Source organism: Nasonia vitripennis (genome assembly GCF_009193385.2).
Source record: "Nasonia vitripennis strain AsymCx chromosome 1 unlocalized genomic scaffold, Nvit_psr_1.1 chr1_random0003, whole genome shotgun sequence".
NCBI lineage: Eukaryota > Metazoa > Arthropoda > Insecta > Hymenoptera > Pteromalidae > Nasonia > Nasonia vitripennis.
In genome coordinates, this window is record NW_022279589.1 from 622,111 (window position 1) to 640,160 (window position 18,050).

The following is an 18,050-nucleotide window of genomic DNA, read 5'->3' on the forward strand; positions in this document are numbered from 1 at the left end:
TATTTTTCTTTTACCACGCTATATCCCATACTTCTATTTTTTTTACCCTGAGAGACTTCTCCCGTGAGGACCATATTTTCAGACACACACCTTGCTGGTTAAGCCAGCACTCTCTGCCCCCGAAAGGGCATCGGGTCTTTCTTTCAGTGTAGCTTTCTCCGGAAAAGGTCCCGTATTAGACCAGCTCCACACCGGTAAGGCCGGCGCTCCCCGCCTAATGCATCGAGTTGGCTACCTTAATTCTTGCCTTACCTTTGGTCCCTACCATTGTTTCGCATTTGCCAAGGCTTACGCCTTTAAGGCAGGGAAAACCCGGAATTACACTGAATAAAAATTCCGGGGAAAAACCTGCCTCGAAACAGCCGGAGTCTTTAGTACTTTTCCCGTTGAAAGTAACTCACCCAAAAAATCGAGGGAATCGCACCCACGACCCCTTGAGCGAACGTGTTTCGGACGGCTGAGGCGTGCGGCTTAAAGGTACGTGGGAGCTAAAGCTTTCAAAAAACGCCACGAGGTATTTCGTATTTTAAATGCCAAAAAAAAAAAAACTAAAAGTCTAATCAACTTTTTCTTACAGTAAAATGATTAATTGAACTTAATAGAATAGCGCTGTGCTATTTATATTGATAGAAATTAAAATAATAAAAAGTTTATTGGTACTGCTTAGTTTTAAGGTTAGCGCTGAGATTTCGCGAAGATCGTGTAAACCCATTCGTATTTCAAAATTTGTTAAAAAACTAAAAGTACAATTGACCATTTCTTTCAACGAAATCATTTTTTGCATAAAACACTATTGCGCTCTGGTCTGAATTTGTCATTGCACTCTTCATTTAAAAAGTTTTATGGACCAGAAAAACAGTGTTTTTTATCTCCCACATCCCCTTAACCAACTGAGCCAAGGACGCTCCTTTATAGATTTTAATTATTATTTCAATATACAGGGCAACAAAATAAATTTAAAACTAAAAACGTGCTTAATCCTGCATTACTGTCAAAGCATAAACGGACATTTCAAATATAGCTTAAACACACACTTGCGATTGCTTTGTATAGGTATACAAGGTGTCCCATTTTAACGTACACAGCTGAATAATATAAATAATTGCAGCAAGTCATTCAAAAAATGTTTTAAATAAAAGTTGGTTGGTATGGAAGGACTGATCCAGCCATGATCTTTACTCTGGCATCAACCTTTATATTCAAGGTTATTTGAAGGTCAACTTTAGTTTTTCCTATAAAAACCTCTATTTTTAACCTCGGCTTTTAAAAGAGCACAAAATTCTACTTTCAGATAGGTATTCATGTTAGGGATCAAAGTGACCCCTAAAGGTCATTTCAAAGTCAAATTTCCGCTTGGTGTAGAAAAGCTGATTAATCGTGATATTGCTGTTTGAGTGAAAGAATGCCATAGATTGGTGACCTTGACAATTATATTATATGTAACTAATGCATGCAATGACGCATCGCATGACCCAGCCACTCGAGGGACAATTCTGTACAGCCAAAAACGAGAACGTAGGGGGCCTTTCGGCTTCATTTCTTTAGCCCTGAAAAGGGATGATTTGTGTTCGAGTAGCTTTAAAAAGAGCTAGCTAATAAAGTAATTATATTTCTCGAATATTCGTTCTTTCAGGCACCGAACCCACTAGTTTTTGATGTACAAGCAGAAACCGATTTCCTAACATTAAAATCAAAACTTTTTACAATAAGAGTGCACCGATCAATAGAGGGCGTCAAGACGAAACTGCAACAGATTTTATTTTTTCCATGTGTATCATAATTTTCTAGATATAAGCGAAAAACAAAAGCTAACCTCAAAATTAAAAATTAAACTACACCATTCTATGGGGATGGCCAAAGTGAAGTTATTCCAGTACCCCTTGAAAATTTTTACATTTTGCGTCAAACCCACTGATTTTTGAAATCCACATAAATTTTTTTTTAACAGGGCATCATTAACTGAAATCGTTTAGACCTAGCAATAGGTTTGATAGGTCTGCCTGGCTTACTTAACTCTTACAAATCAAGCGTTAAATGGTTTAAACTAAAAAAAGAGCTTATAGTCTATCGTTATATATATATATATATATATATATATATATATATATATATATATATATATATATATATATATATATATATAAAATATTTCTTTCATGTCATAAAAACCGGTGCCAATTCATTGGCACGTAGCTTCCTCCAACTTAATTTATAAATAAAATATTGTTTAATATAGAGTATATTTATGTTTTTTAAATGTTTACGAATAAATTTTTCTTAAATGACAGTAAAATAGCGCTTAAAGGTATGGTTCAATTTAAATAACTTATATATCCCAGAGTAAGTGAGAAAAAATCGGTTTTTGTATTTCAGCTCTTTACTTGAGAACCAATCAACAAAATCGTCTAAAATTTTTACAGGAGATAGCTTTTTATAATAAATTTATTCTCTTTTAAATTCATTATAGCTGAATTGTTTGTAACGATGGGATTATTGAGAAAAACACGAAATATTATTTTTCAAAAATCAAAAAATGGCCATAAAAAGAAAAAAAGCTGAGTAAATAAAAAATAACTGTTTTTCTCAAATTCTGAATCAAAAAATAGATATGCATGTCAAATTGTATTGATATTAACAAAGCAGTTCCAGGAATATTACGGTACACATACATACCCACGCGGGGAAGCCTGACACCCGTATGTGGCGCGTCCCCCAGGTGGCGGATGGGGGAGAGCTCGCTGGGGTATATAACTCAAAGGGTAGAGAAGAAATAAAATATGATTCGTGGACTAAATCAGGCCGCCGAGTTTGCTTCGCGGTGCGGCCCGTAAGCTGCCAAAAGGAGATCCTGGGCGGGTAGGCAATCTGAGGTTGCAAGCCAAAGTGACCTGAACAAAACCTTTGGCTTCCGCTGACGGCAAGACGGGGGGCCGGTCACATAGCCAGTATTGGTAAATCGGTTAAGGCGAGTGCGTGATGTTGCTTGATGTCTGCCAGAAACTCTTTAGAGAGCCAAGCACTTTGTTCCGGGTGAGAGGTTCGAGAGAGTAGAGGTGAGCTAGGTCAGTATCGCGTGCTATAATATAATATAACCCTGATATGATGTTCCCAGTGTGGCACCGCTTACAGTCATGTGATATGGCCATGTTAGCTGCCTCCATAGACGGAGGAATCGAGGGTGGTCGGGCACATACCGGGATGAAGACTATTACTTACTACTACCAGCATGAATAATTTAACCACGCAAGGACAAAAAGCAGGAAAAGGAGCCCTCGAGATCTGGAATACAATCTGGGATGCAGAGCGAGAACGAGAAAGCATATGGGTGAAGATCCAAAACAGGCTGGACTCTATGGATAATGTTGTGTCAAACGCACCCAACATTTATAAGTCTGTTAAAAGCGATCTATAGGCGATTATGATCCAGATTAAGCGATTTGAAAGCGGACAAGTCGCGCTGAAAAAGAGCAAAAAGAGCCTTGGATTGATGCTAAGTAAAGCGAAAATGTTACCGTACTAGTAGCATATCCAGAAAGAGGACAAGCCATCACAAACGATAGGAGCATCAAAAGCGGTGACGACAAGAACGCTTAATAAGCGTAAGGCAATTTCACCAAGCCAGGTACAAGATCGACAAGAAAACTACGCTTAAAGAACGAAACAAGATAAGGAAGTAGCTTCTGTGGTAGTCACATTAAAAAGCCAATCACAGGTGTCTTCGGAAGAAAAGGCAGACCCACGCTGGCAGAAGATTATCACCAGAAAGAAGAAAAAGAAAGAAAAAGAGAGGAAAAAGGAGATACATGAAAGCACTGATGCCACAAACAAAAATGGCACTAGAAAACCACGAGAGAGACCCGTAGACGTACCATCGTGAAAAATGTACACTAAGGGTAAAACAGCGATCTGGGCATGAGGGAACGTTGCTTTCTGTAGAAAAATAAAGAACTGTAAAGAAGGATTTATACGGGCTAAGGTAGCAGGTGTCACTGTTTACAGCCGTGACGCTTCACTTAACGCTCCAATCGTGCAGTTCAAACAACGACTAGATCGGCTCATACAAGACGCAGTTGGGAGGAAACTGGCACTAATTGCAGGCGACTTTAATGCGTGGGCTATGGAGTTGGTCAGCATAAGGACTAACCACAGAGGTCGAATACTCCTAGAAGCAATCGCTTTCCTGGATTTGGTCCTAGTTAACCAAGGGTCCACCCACACATTTAGAAGAGGAGACGCAGGGTCTATTGTCGACTTGACGTTTGTAAGCAGTTTTATTGGCTCAGTTGCGTCATGGGCAGTAAGTGAGCACTACACACATAGTGATCACCAGGCCATAATAATAAAGGTAAGAATATCAAAACAGGGACCCAGCGCGAGTACAACGACTAATAGAGTTAGTTGGAAAACAAAGAATTATGATAAGGAGATGTTCCTGTCACCACTAGAAGAAATGCAACCGTATATTTCAGAAAAAGTACCAGTCTCAGATTGCGCAAGCACTTAGTGCAAGCGCTCCTGTTTCCCCTTATAGACTACTGTTCTCTTGTATACTGTGACCTGACGCAGTAACTCGACTTAAAACTACAGAGGCTCGTGAACACGGGGATTCGGTACATCTATGGTGTAAGGAAAGATGAGCACATCTCCCCATACAGGCGGGAGCTGCAGTGGTTTACCACTGCCGGACGCAGGAAGTATTTCACTGCTTGTTTCTTACGAAAAATGTTTAACACTGCCGTACCATCATACGTACTGGCCTACGACTTTCGCGTAGCACTCCGGCCTGTTAGGGGGGAAGTGACACCTCTAGATATCCCTACTTTCGCTACGGAGACGCTTACTTTTTCGAACTAGAAAACGCATAAATACATAAACATCGTGTACACAGTCACGCACACGCACACACTTGTTCACTCTCGCTTAACCCATCTTCACCTCAGCATACTTTCACACTACACACCTACTAAAACTGATACCTCAAACTTATTATTTTTGTACTTTTACTACTCTGCTGTATATATTGATTTCCCGCGGTCGTGAAATGAAGGACGCTAAAATGAGTCTTAAGAAGAAAATCCGCAAAAACAAACGACGGTGCCTTAAGAAATTATAGGACGAGGTTGAACAAAACCCTTGGAGTTGACTGTATGAAATAGTAATGAAGAAGATTAAGGGAAGCTACGTGCCTCCACCAAAGTGCCTAGAACTACTGCACTGGGTAGTGACCACACTGTTTCTCAGGCAACTGAAAAAGCCAAGTATTATCAAAAAAGGTGTGAATGAAGAGGCTATCCCTTCGATCACGATTGAGGAATTGTTAGCCGCCTGCAGGGGTAGGAAACAACAAGGCCCCAGGTCCGGGTGACATTTTAAATATTGCATTTATGCATGCCATTTACGCTTATCTAGAGGTCTTTGTGGACTTGTACAATAGATGTCTAGAAGAGAGAACATTTCCCACAAACTGGAAGAAACAGCGACTAGTGATTCTGCCAAAGGGAAAGAAATTACCTCAGGAATTCTTATCATACGGACCGCTCTGCATGCTGGATACTCCAGGCAAGATCCTGGAACGCATTATTTGCGTAAAAATGTATCATTTTATAAAAGAATAAGGTGGATTAGGCCAATTCGGCCAGATGGAGTATAATACACGAGGCACTTCGGAAGCAGGATGTGCCCTTATATATAAGAAGAATGATGTCCGATTACTTGAAGGACAGAATCTTATTATATGACACTAAGGACGGTACCAAGACCTATAAAGTTACAGGAGGCGTCTCCCAAGGGTCAGTACTTGGCCCACCGTCTTGGAACATCATGTACGACGGTGTACTAAAGCTACAATTAGCTGAAGGAGCAACAGTCGTGGGATTCGCTGAAGACATAGTGGTAGTAGCGAAACATAAAGAAGAGGTAACAGACATAGCTGAAGATTCAAACCGTATAATACACGAATGACTAACAGAGACAGGTCTGGAATTAGCTAGTCAAAAAACGGAAGTAATTCTCATTTCCAGTAGGAAGAAGATGGAGGAAATCACACTGACGGTGAATGGACATGAGACCGTTTCTCAACCAACTATTAAATACTTGGGCATCACCATCGATGCAAGACTAAGTTTTAAACAGCTTCTGAAAGTAGTCAGTGATAAATCACTAAAGTTGGCGCTTCTCTATCACAATTGATGCCAAATGTAGGAGGGCCAACTCAGAAGCGTAGGTTACTCTTAGTTAGTGTAAACACATCTATTATGCTATATGGAGCCTTAATATAAGCAGATGCGATGCGGGTGAAATCGTATGCACAAAAGATGACTACCGTGTATAGGCGAAGTGCACTAAGAGTGGCGTCCGCTTACCGTACGGTATCGGATGATGCTGTCTGCATTTAAGCAGGCATGCCACCTATTGAACTTCTACCATTGGAAATGAAGGATGTATTCGAAGGCAGGAGACGATCCAATGACAAAAGCCAGAAAGAGATCTGGGATGCTGCAAGAAAGAAGACGATGGCTAAATGGCAAACAAGATAGGACTCTAGTGGCAAGGGGCGATGGACTTATTGCCTTATACTAAGGATAGAATATTAGATTGAAAGAAGACATAGAGAAGTTAACTAGTACCTCACGCAGTTTTTGACTGGCCATGAATGTTTCAGGGCGTACCTGCATCGGTTCAAACTAGACTGCCCAATATGTTCGGATGTAACAGAGGATGTTAAGCACGTCTTTTGCGAGTGCTCACGATATCTGCAGGAGCGAGAATAACTTGAAATTTATTTTCAGACCAGAGTAATTCCTGAGTTGATTATGATGGCTATGCTGACTTCAGAGGATGGGTAGTGTGCTGTCTTCAACTATGCAGCAGACATTCTCAAGAAAATCAGAAAGGACGAAGAACACAGAAGAAGACGAAGAGGCTGAGAATGTACGTGTGTGTGCGACGCAGAAAATGAAGGATGACTATAGTGATGACGACCACATCAACTAGAAGTGGGCGAAAGCCTTTCGCCCCCCCCCCCCCCGCCCCGCAAAGCATTGCTTGACAGTGGTACCACGGATTCCAGGGGCATAGAAGATGGAGCTAGGCACCTATACCGAGGGTCGATAAAGGCAAAAAGGGTGTTCCTTTTTACGGCTAGGTGTTTTTTTTCACTTGGCCGTAGAAGGGATGGGTTTAGTCGGCGAGAATCCGACAAATGGCTGACATTGGGGATGGGGCTGTTCCGACGACCCCATAAACAAAGTCATGCTATGGTCTTTCTAAGATTTTCCCTAATACCTTTTTCTCTGAAAGAAAAAAAGAAAAACATACACACTCGCGCGGGGATGCTGATACCCTGTATGTGGCGCCTCTTCTGGGTGGTAGATAGGGGAATGCTCATCGGCGCGTCAAGGTCTCCTTAACCAGCCGAACGGTAGAGCAGAAATAAAATATTCTTCGCGGACCAAACAGGCCAGGAAAAGAAACCCATTAGATAAATCAAACATGGATAGTGAGTTAATAACATTACTACTTCAAGCCGGTCAAGCCACAGTGTCCAGTCCCGCTGTCGATTCCGATCGGGTGAAAGCCCCGGTGGTTGACGCTGGCCCCATGGAGTTTAAAGGAGGGAGGGGGGCAAACTTACTCGGAAGCCGCAGATGTTTATCACCTGACCTCTGCTGCACGTAGAGACGCAGGTGATATGGAAATAGAGGTTGATGCAGACAGGGATAAAAGAGCTGTATGCATAACGCGAAGGAATGCGCACTTGGATCACCTTGGCAGCAGAATTGATGAACTGATAGATTATGTCAGGGACAGGCACAATGTGCACAAGCAAAATCAAAATCTTGCCCAAATCATAAGAGCGAGCTATAAGAATCTCTGCATGGCAGAAGATAACTTACAGCAATGCCAGCGCCCGGGAACTCAGGGGAGGGAAACCTAGACAACTCCAAGTCTTAGATCTCGGAAGGCGGGTATAACAGAGGAAGCTCCAACTATTTTATAGGATGGAAATGGAGGAAATACAGGAGTGGATAATCAACCTAAAAAGGCAGCGTGGCAGGAAGGCATCACAAGAAAGTCAAAGAAAAAGGAAAAAATGGCAAGCAAAGAAGATAAAAGTGTCCCTAGCGTTACAAACCAGAATAGGACCAGCAAGGATGGTCCGAAGCGGGCAAGACCCATCAGATGAGATGCTTTAATCATCGAGGCTGCAGAAGAAAAGAGTTATTCAGACATTTTGTCAAAAATGGAAGCGGCTTCGTTACTTAATACATTGGGAAATAGCGTAAGTAACATACGCAGAACAGTTGCAGAAGATCTTCTGATAGAGCTTAAACGCACAAGAGAAGTCGTAACCTTGGAATACCCAGAAGCAGTTAAAGCGGCACTAGTGGAAGGCGCCACAATAAAAGCATTCCAGGAAGAAGAAACCATTAAAGTAAGAGATCTGGACGTGCTTACCTCAAAAGAGGAGGTACGAGAAGCACTACAGAAGGAAATTGGCCAAGAAAACATCATAGAAGTCTCTACGATAAGATCTCTGCGAAAGACGTATGGTGACACGCAGATTGCAGTAATACGGGTACCAGCTCAGATAGCGGCTAAGATCACTAAGCTACTGAAGATCAGAATAGGATGGGTCAACTGTAGGATCCGGATAGCTAACAGCAAAAACGAGCTGCTTAGGTGCTATAAATGTCTAGGTTTAAGACATATTAGTAGAAACTGCACAGTAACTGAAGACAGAAATAAGCTTTGCTTTAAATGTGGAAAAGATGGGCACAAAGCAAAGGAGTGTAAGAACCAACCCAACTGTGTACTCTGCAAAGGAGGCACAGGTGAGAAGAGTGACCACGCAGCTGGTAGCTATGCATGCCCAGTCTACCAAGCTGCAGTAGAACCCACTGACAGACGAAGAAAATAAAAATAGTGCATTTAAATATAGATCACTGCGCGACTGCACAGAACCTACTGAGCCAGTATGTCCATGAAACAGGAATCAAAATAGCCATCATCTGTGAACAATACAGAGACCTGGACAAACCATCGTGGGATATGGACAGTACTGGTTAAGCGGCGATATGGGCATGTAGAGACGCCGCTTTCCAAGAAAAAATGACAAGACGTAATGAAAAATTCGTACGTGCTAAGGTCGCAGGCGTACACATTTACAGCTGCTATGCTTTTTCCAACACGTCGATAGAACAATTCAGACAACTGTTGGGCTGGATGGTACAGGATGCTGTAGGAAGGAAACCGGTACTAATAGTAGGCGATTTTAACGCCTGGGCAGTAGAGTCGGGCAGTTAAAGGACGAACGAAAGAGGATGAGCTCTATTGGAAGCATTCGCCCTTCTTGACTTGGTCTAAGTTAACCAGGGATGTTCTTACACATTTCAAAGAGGAGACGCAGGGTCCATCATAGATCTCACGTTTGTCAGCAGCTGCCTGATTAGCTTTATTAGATTGTGGATGGTGAGCGATCATTAGACAAATAGACTGGTCTTGGTAGAGAAATATTAGACGCCCTGAATGAATAAATTGAGGATGCTAAACGTATACTGAAGAAAAAAATCTGAGAAAATAAACGACGGTGCCTAAAAGAGTTACAGAACGAAGTTGAGCTGTATCCCTGGGGCTGACCCTATCAAGTGGTAATGATGAATATAAAGGAAGGTTATATCCCCCCTCCTAAGAGCCCGGAATCGCTGGACCGTATTGTGACTACACTGTTTCTCCTTTAACTGGAAGTAACAGCTATTCCTGAAGCGAAGGCAAATGACGAAATTATTCCAACAATCACCGCAGAGGAATAACTAAGTGCATGCAAAAGAATTGGGAACAACAAGGCTCCAGGCCTGAATGGCATACCCAATATTGCATTAAAACAAGCTATACAAGGACGCCCTGATGTCTTTGTGGATTTGTATAATTTATGTCAAGAAAAATAGAAGTTTCCTAAGAACCGAAAGAAGAACGCCTGGTGCCACTACCAAAAGGAGATAAGCCACCTGGAGAAGCTGCCTTATACAGACCACTCTGCATGCTGGACACCCTGGGCAAGATTTTAGAGCGCAAAATCGGCGTTAGAATGGACCAAGTAATTGAGAAACCACGTGGACTAGCAGAATATCAATACGGCGTAGGGAAAAAACGCTTCACTCTTGACGCCGTTAGTAGTCGACACTGTTAGAGCTGCAATGTAAGGGAAGAGATGAAATGGAGGAGCTAAGAAATACTGTGCTATTTTATGTAAGCGGGTGTGATGAGGTTACCTGAAATAAGAGCTGAGTGGAGAAAGGCGTGTGCGCAGGTCCGTTGCGCCACGCAGCCGCTGGTGTTGTAAAGTTTACCCTTAGGATAGCGAAATGGAGAAAGGCCTGATCACAGGCAGGCAGAGCAGACGGAAAGACGGCAGGCAGGCCGCGAGGCCTGCTTAGGCTTCTTATCTGGACTGGACGAAGGAGGGCCGCCGAACCCGGTGAAGGCTACTGCACCTAGTTTGCAAGAAAGGTAAGAGGAAAAGACTTTCAGGAGTCTTTGTGTTTCAGTTTGTTACGGGGCCAATCCCAAATACGGATCGGTTTACTCAAAAAATGACTAGAAGGTGCTAGAAAAGAGGCGGAGCGCTTTACTCGGAGGTCGTAAGATCGATCGCCGCCGTAGATATATATATATATATATATATATATGTAAAAGCTTTCTTTTGTTATTTAGAACGGATAACATGCATAAAGTAAGCAGCCTTTTCCGAGTAAGTAAGTGTTCTGTATTTGTATACTTTCCGTTCGTTACCAAAAATCAGAGCAACTCATAATAACCTTAATAGCCCTTGCCAAATCTACGATCGTTTATGCTTTACAAAATTCATCAACACGTTAGGGCTACAACATTACTTGGATAAAATACTAAATCTATGGAGGTTGAGCGGAGCGAGCCTATATAGCATCCAATCTTTTCGCAATATTTTCTGAAGGTTGCATCGTCAGATTCGTCAGATTCAAAAATATTGCAGGCAGATTATTGAATATTCTGGATACTGTCCAGCAATATTGCTGTAAAGGATAATGTCCGTTTTCGGATTGCATTTCAAAAAAACAATAACAATATTGCAGCAATATTGTGTAAATATTGTAAAATAAAGGTAAAAAAACATTACCCATATAACACCCAATCTTTTGGTAATATTTTCTGAAGGTATTATCGACAGATTCGTCACATTCAAAAATATTGCAGGCAGATTATTGAATATTTTGGATACTGTCGAGCAATATTGCTGTAAAGGGTAATGTCTGTTTTGGATTGCATTCCAAAAAAACAATAACAATATCGCAGCAATATTGCTCAAAGATTATTTGCAATATTGCGTCAATATTGTAAATTAAAGGTAAAAAAACTTAAAATATATATATATATATATATATATATATATACATATATATACATATATATATTGTTTTTTGAAAATGCAATCTAAAAACGGACATCACCACATACAGCAATATTGCTGGACAATATCAAGAAGATCATATAATCTTCCTACCATATTTCGAAATCTGCTAAACCTGCTGATGCAACCTTTAGGCAATATTGCCGAAAGATTCGGCGCTATATGGGAGCACACGGGGGTACAAGGGCTTTGACTGACTCTAAGTTTTCTGCGGAGAAGAAGGAAACGGAAAATTGCGAAAAGCTAAGAAAAGTGTAAGGAAAGCGAGAGGAGAGAAGGGAAGTAAAAGTTTTAGAAAGAAAGGTCAGCGAAAAGGAAAGAAAGTCAAAAGAAAGCTGGGCAAGAAAAAGTGAGGCTAGAAAGAAAAAAGATGGCGGACGAAACGCTAAGGATAGACAACACCAGCAAAAGAAGAAAGGAAGGGGGGCTAAAGAGAGGAAGAGGAAGACCAAGAAAAGAGGAAGAAGAGTAGGAACAGGCAAACCAGATGAGGAGTCACCTCGACAATGGAACCTGCGGGTTCGACGTGACCTTCGGAAAAAACAGGAGAGTAGAACATTTCCTGGTGAACAATCACCAAAGAGTCTAACCAGAGGGTTAGTAATAGAATTTGAACCAATAGACAACAAAATTAAAATAATAAGAAAAGAAAAATGTTTAAAAAAATTAATTTATAGATAGAAGACGATTTAATTAACAGTGAAAAAGAGATTTAATACTGGCTAAAAATGATAGCAGCAGAGAAAAGAGAAAGGCGGTTATAAACTCAAAAAGGATACTAGAAAATAAAAATAGAGGGCAGTTGGCACGAGTTGGATAACAAAGAGAGAATGATAGTGAAGGTAGAGAAAAAAAAAGTTTCGCTAATAAAAAGGAAATTAGAGACGGGGTAAGGATAATATCTTGAAATATAGCAGGGATTAACAAAGTAAGGGGGGTTAAGGATTACTTAGATTAATTTGAAATAATAGCGTTGCAGGAAACGTGGCTGAAGAAGGTTAAGGAGAAAGACTGGTTAAATAAGTTAAATAGGAACTATAATTGGGAGACGAAAGCTGCAATGAAACTAAATAGGAAAGGCAGGTGTAGAGGAGGAGTATTAGTAGGAATGGAGAAAGGAATAAAAACAGATAGTATATCAGAGTAATGGCATGGAATAATAATTAAAGGAATAAATATAAGTGAAGAGAGAAAGTTAAACATAATTGTAGTGTATATAAATGTAAATATAGACATAGTTTTTAAGAAAATGAAATAGGTTGTCAAAGAAATAAATGGAGAGCAAATTTTAATAATTGAAGATTTAAACGCGAGAATAGGATATCGGCAAATAGGAATGGAAGGGAAAAGAGAGAGAAGAAGGAATTCGAGCGACGAACTGTAAATAAGGAAGGAAGAAAAAGAGCTATACTGCTGTGAGAAGATAAGGTGTATAATGAAAAACGGTGGTACTAAAGGGGACTGGGAAGGCAAACATACGTTTGTGGGAAGCGATAACGACTCAGTGCTTGACCTAGTGCTAGAAAGAGAGAACAAAAAGGGAAGCATTACAGAGGAAGTAATAATCAGGAAGAGGATAGAGTCAATTCATCTACCAATAGAGTTAACAATAAAGGGAATAGAAAAGGAATTGGAAGGAGCACAAAGAGAGAAGGAAAAAAAAGATGTAGAAGAGAAGCTAAGTTGGGTAGGGAAAAGGGCGAGAGAGTACAAGAACAAAATAAAGAAACAGTCAGAAAGAATCGCTCAAAGGTTGGAGGAGGATGTACAAGGCAGATTCGACATATTTGTGAGAATTGTCTGGGAAATAAGCAGGGAAATCAAATTTATTAAGAAAGGTAACAATAGAGAGAGCAGGAAGGAGGACCCCAAAGTCTTCGAACAAAAAAAGGAAACTTATATATTATTCTCAATATATATGGGTGGTTCTCTGTCAAATAGAAGATCAAAAATTTGTTTACATGCCAGCGGCCGGAAAGTCACTTTCGGACGGTTGGGGCATGTAAAATCGCGTACGCACCACGGCCTGGAACAAAGAATGCTCAGAACGCATGTTTGCCATACACATGCCCATACAAAATAACATTTCTTACAAAAATTAACTTAATTATCTACTGACTTTAAAAAATTATGATCGAGTGTATGATTTATGTTATAATTTTTTGCAAGAGACATAATATATTTACGATTCCTCGACTTCGGTATATATCAATCGGTTATAGGCAAATATGTATTTAAATAATTTATCACTAAGCTTTGAATTTTTAATCAATGATGCACATTAAGGAACAATTTTCTCCTACGGTGACTTTCTTTATTTTGATGTTAGCTACCTCTGTGATTTTTTCAGGAATGCTCCGAGCAATTCATAAGCTTTGCCACAGGCTACAAATATGAATTTTAATCATTTTAACACAAATTTATGGATATCTTAATTTTAAGCCAAAGATACAGGGTCTCTGCCATTCTGGGATCCATGCAGGAACTTTTGCACTATAAAAAGGTATCTCCATGAATTTTTAGGTGGTCATAGTCCGGATCGAAATCTTACTTTTACCAGTATTAAGGTTTAAATGGCTTATAAGATGGGTATTATATATATATATATATATATATATATATATATATATATATATACATATATATGACTCTAAGGGTATTTTTATTGAAAAGGTGAGAAAAATTAAAAATTTAAATATCCATGTCTGTAGTGAAAAATGCTTTCCTGAGGAGCTATGAACTAATTAATTTGTGCTGAAGACCCAAAAATTGCCAAAATTGACATCTTTGGCTCCCTACTATTTCAATAAGAAGTAATTTAAAAATCTAAAAAAAATCAGGTGCATTGGAAACTGTTTCTGGAACATATTTATTGGGTCAAAGAAGAAAAAATAATTGATCTTAGATTTGACAGAGAACCACCCATATATATGTGGGATTCTAGCCACTGAATAGGGTAAATAACTAGAGTTGAACGCCGATGTATTTTGAATAAAAATATATTGGAGAATACTATTGATAAACTGAATACAAATATCTGGATATTATCTGAGTTTTGCACTTTGCACACTATGGGACGGGCTGCGTCGTCAAGCTGCCAGGTCTCCCATAAGACTGGCTCTCTGCGGGGGAAGCAGCCGCCCCTGCGCTTTCACTCCACGTACTCTCCTCTCTCTCTCTCTCTCTCTCTCTCTCTCTCTCTCTCTCTCTCTCTCTCTCTCTCTCACTCGCTAATGTACAGGCTTTACTTTTTCTGAAAAAGTACCAGTCTCAGATTGCGCAAGCACTTAGTGCAAGCGCTCCTGTTTCCCCTTATAGACTACTGTTCTCTTGTATACTGTGACCTGACGCAGTAACTCGACTTAAAACTACAGAGGCTCATGAACACGGGAATTCGGTACATCTATGGTGTAAGGAGAGATGAGCACATCTCCCCATACAGGCGGGAGCTGCAGTGGCTTACCACTGCCGGACGCAGGAAGTATTTCACTGCTTGTTTCTTACGAAAAATGTACCATCATAAATTAAGTTAGCAGAATAATATATTGTTACAATAGACTTCAAAACCTTCAATTTGATGTTTTGGAGGACTCTCTAGCCCCTCTAGAACCGAAGATATTGCCGTTTGAAATTGGCTAAAAATCGAAGCATCAAATCTGTGAATGGGTGCACGAAGACTTCTATGATATACAACTTTGTTTAGCTCTTATATTGGTCGACTTTTCCAAAAAATCAGATCAAAGGTTTTGATGTCAGCTATTGTTATTGTAATCGTTATTACTCAAGTACTTACTGTTAAAATTAATTTCATCATTTTTCTGAATATACAACCGTTGTCGAAAAAATTATGAGTACAAATATTCTTAAAATTTACTTTGATCTCCCATAAAATTAATTATACAAAATAATTAATATTATTTAATTCTACACGAATACGAAAGCCGTTACTGACAAGAATCATTTGCATGGCCCTGAGTCACTCAATATGCTGTATTTACTATTATCAAACATTGATCATTTTAATAAATACTCTAGCTATTAATAATTTTGTAAATAGTAAACATCTAAAATAAGAATTAAATAATTATAGAAGTGCTTGTATATAAATCTTAAAGAAAATTTTGTAATTTCGCGTAAAAATATGCTATAAAGAAATCAAATAGTAAATATACGTAAAAAGTGCGCTACTGTATGCATTAGCTTTTGCCATATATGTACTATATGATTTCTTTATCGCATATTTTATTCCGTTTATAATGTATACATTATCGCAAATATTGGAATCACATAAATATATTTAAAACATTGATTAGGTGCTAAATTAAATTGTAATTCATATCTTAAAAAATATTCTTATAGAAAGAAAATAATAATTAGATTGTTTCTTTTAATGTATAATTAAAGTACAATTTTCTTTGAAAGCTTTTTAAAATTTGGTGATGCTGGAATGTATAGTGGACTATCTAGGTAAGTATTTCATAGAAATCATTTGTATTTTCAATGATTATGTTACTCTCATTTAAAGAAAAATATTAATTTATATTAAATAATATAAAAAATAACCTATGTTGTATTGTGATTTATTGTCAGAGTTTGGACATGTTTTCACAACAAAAGATCATGAAGGTCCTCACGTGGATTTTATACAGATATATTAATAATTATTTGCCGTGCTTTTTTGTGATTTTTTGTCACTATTTGTCATTTAATGTTAAAAATTCATGAATAAATATCCGAATTATGATAACAAATCACACCAAATCACAATAAATTACAGAACATCACAATTTTTACAAAAAAATGAAAAAAATCATGAGTATTCACAAAAATTTGTGATGGTTCTCGTTTTTTTTTTAAATAAATTTTCCGCCATGGAAAAATTCAGTATAATATTGACCTTTATAGTTTAATGTTGCTATACTTTTTATAAAGAGAAAATCTTGAAATGACTCATTGTATGAACAAGAGAAACAGAATTGACTTTATTTAATTTTCTGTGCTCCACATAAATACATTTTTTTTGCATTGCATAGTTTTCTTGTTTTACTTTTACATGTGATTTTATTTTTGTTCGTTAGTCATTAACTGTTAAATTCTTTAATGACACAAAGTTAGTGTTGTAGAACATACAATGTTTTAAAATATAATAAACATTTTAATATTAATTAATGGTAATTGCAATTTATTTAGGACTGTACGTAAACCCTATACGTTGCAACTAGGATCACACAATGAATTCTGTACTAACGCATAAAGATCTTATTAGTATATGTAGTAATACTATCAGAGAATTAAATGTTCACAAACTACCACGTATTTCAGACGTACTTCGACTTATATTTCATAATTAGACCAAAGAAAAAAAATGAATGTTCGGGATGCTATACAATTAGTTATTATTGAAGTAATTCCATTATGGAATAAGGCTTTAATTGAAACAATTAGAAATGACCATTGCTGTGAAAAATTATATAAATTATATTTAGAGTTCCGCAATTTTCAAAAGAATCAGTCAATGAATGAAAATAAATGTAAATTTGTAAACGAACTAGTTTATGTTTTTGACATCTCTAATGGAAGTAATCTTTTATCAATGAGTGATAATGAAAGAAGAGCCAATTTCAAAGCCAATTAATGAAATAAAACAAAAAATAACAATTTTAAGAAAAAAAGGTACAATAAAAATAAATTAGTAATGACATGATTTTTATAATATATATATATATATATATATATATATATATATATATATATATATATATATATATATATAATATAATATATAACTGTAGCTTTTTTTTCATGATATGTGCCTTTCTAGGTAAAGCTGAAGACCTATTTACTAATATGGATGTTGAACAGCAAAATAAAGAATTAAAGAACACATTGTGTAACCCAAATGTATCTACCGTTACAAGTGATTCAGAAACAATTGTTATTTCTCAACCCGAATCATCAAGCGGAGAAGATGCAAAGGAAAAAACTGCAAGTAAATATTTAATTCAAATAATCTTAAAATTAATAGCTGTTTTTAAATGCATTAGAAATACGTTTTTAGTTGTAAATAAATTGATTTAAAGTCTTATTTATTTAACTATTCGAGTTGACAAAGCCTTAAAACTTAAAAAATTGATCTTCATAGCATAATATGAATAAAAAATCTTGTTATCCTAATATCTTATAAAAAATAATCTATACATTTCAAATGACCATCTTATTAAGAAATATAAATTAATAATGATTATTATGATTACTCAGAATTATCACACTTTTTATATACAACATTTATGGCGCCTCCAACAATAAGTATTTATTTTTGTTTTCAAAAAAAGCAATTAAATTTAAACATTTTAGACATTACTTTCTAGAACTTCCATTTAATTTATTATAATTTCAAAATATATATTTTTGGCGTTTTCAATTTTGCAGTATGATAAATACTGTAAAAATTGTGAATAAATTTACATATAACCTTACAAATCTATGTTATCTACAAGATTATATTTTTTTGCAATAATAAAATTTAATTCATTGCATTATATTTTAAACTCATCATTGATATTTGAATGTATCTTTAATAATAAAAATCTGTTATAAGTTAAAA

At 37.5% G+C, this 18,050-nt stretch overlaps 2 protein-coding genes across 26 annotated transcripts in view; one reads left to right on the forward strand and one right to left on the reverse strand.

Moving 5' to 3' along the window:
• Positions 1-18,050, reverse strand: part of LOC100115682 (sodium/potassium/calcium exchanger Nckx30C) — a 570,283-nt gene that overhangs the window by 245,879 nt on the left and 306,354 nt on the right. The window lies entirely within an intron of this gene.
• LOC116417614 (histone-lysine N-methyltransferase KMT5B-like) overlaps positions 1-18,050 on the forward strand; it is a 144,680-nt gene that overhangs the window by 22,204 nt on the left and 104,426 nt on the right. The gene's annotated exons all lie outside the window — the stretch shown is intronic.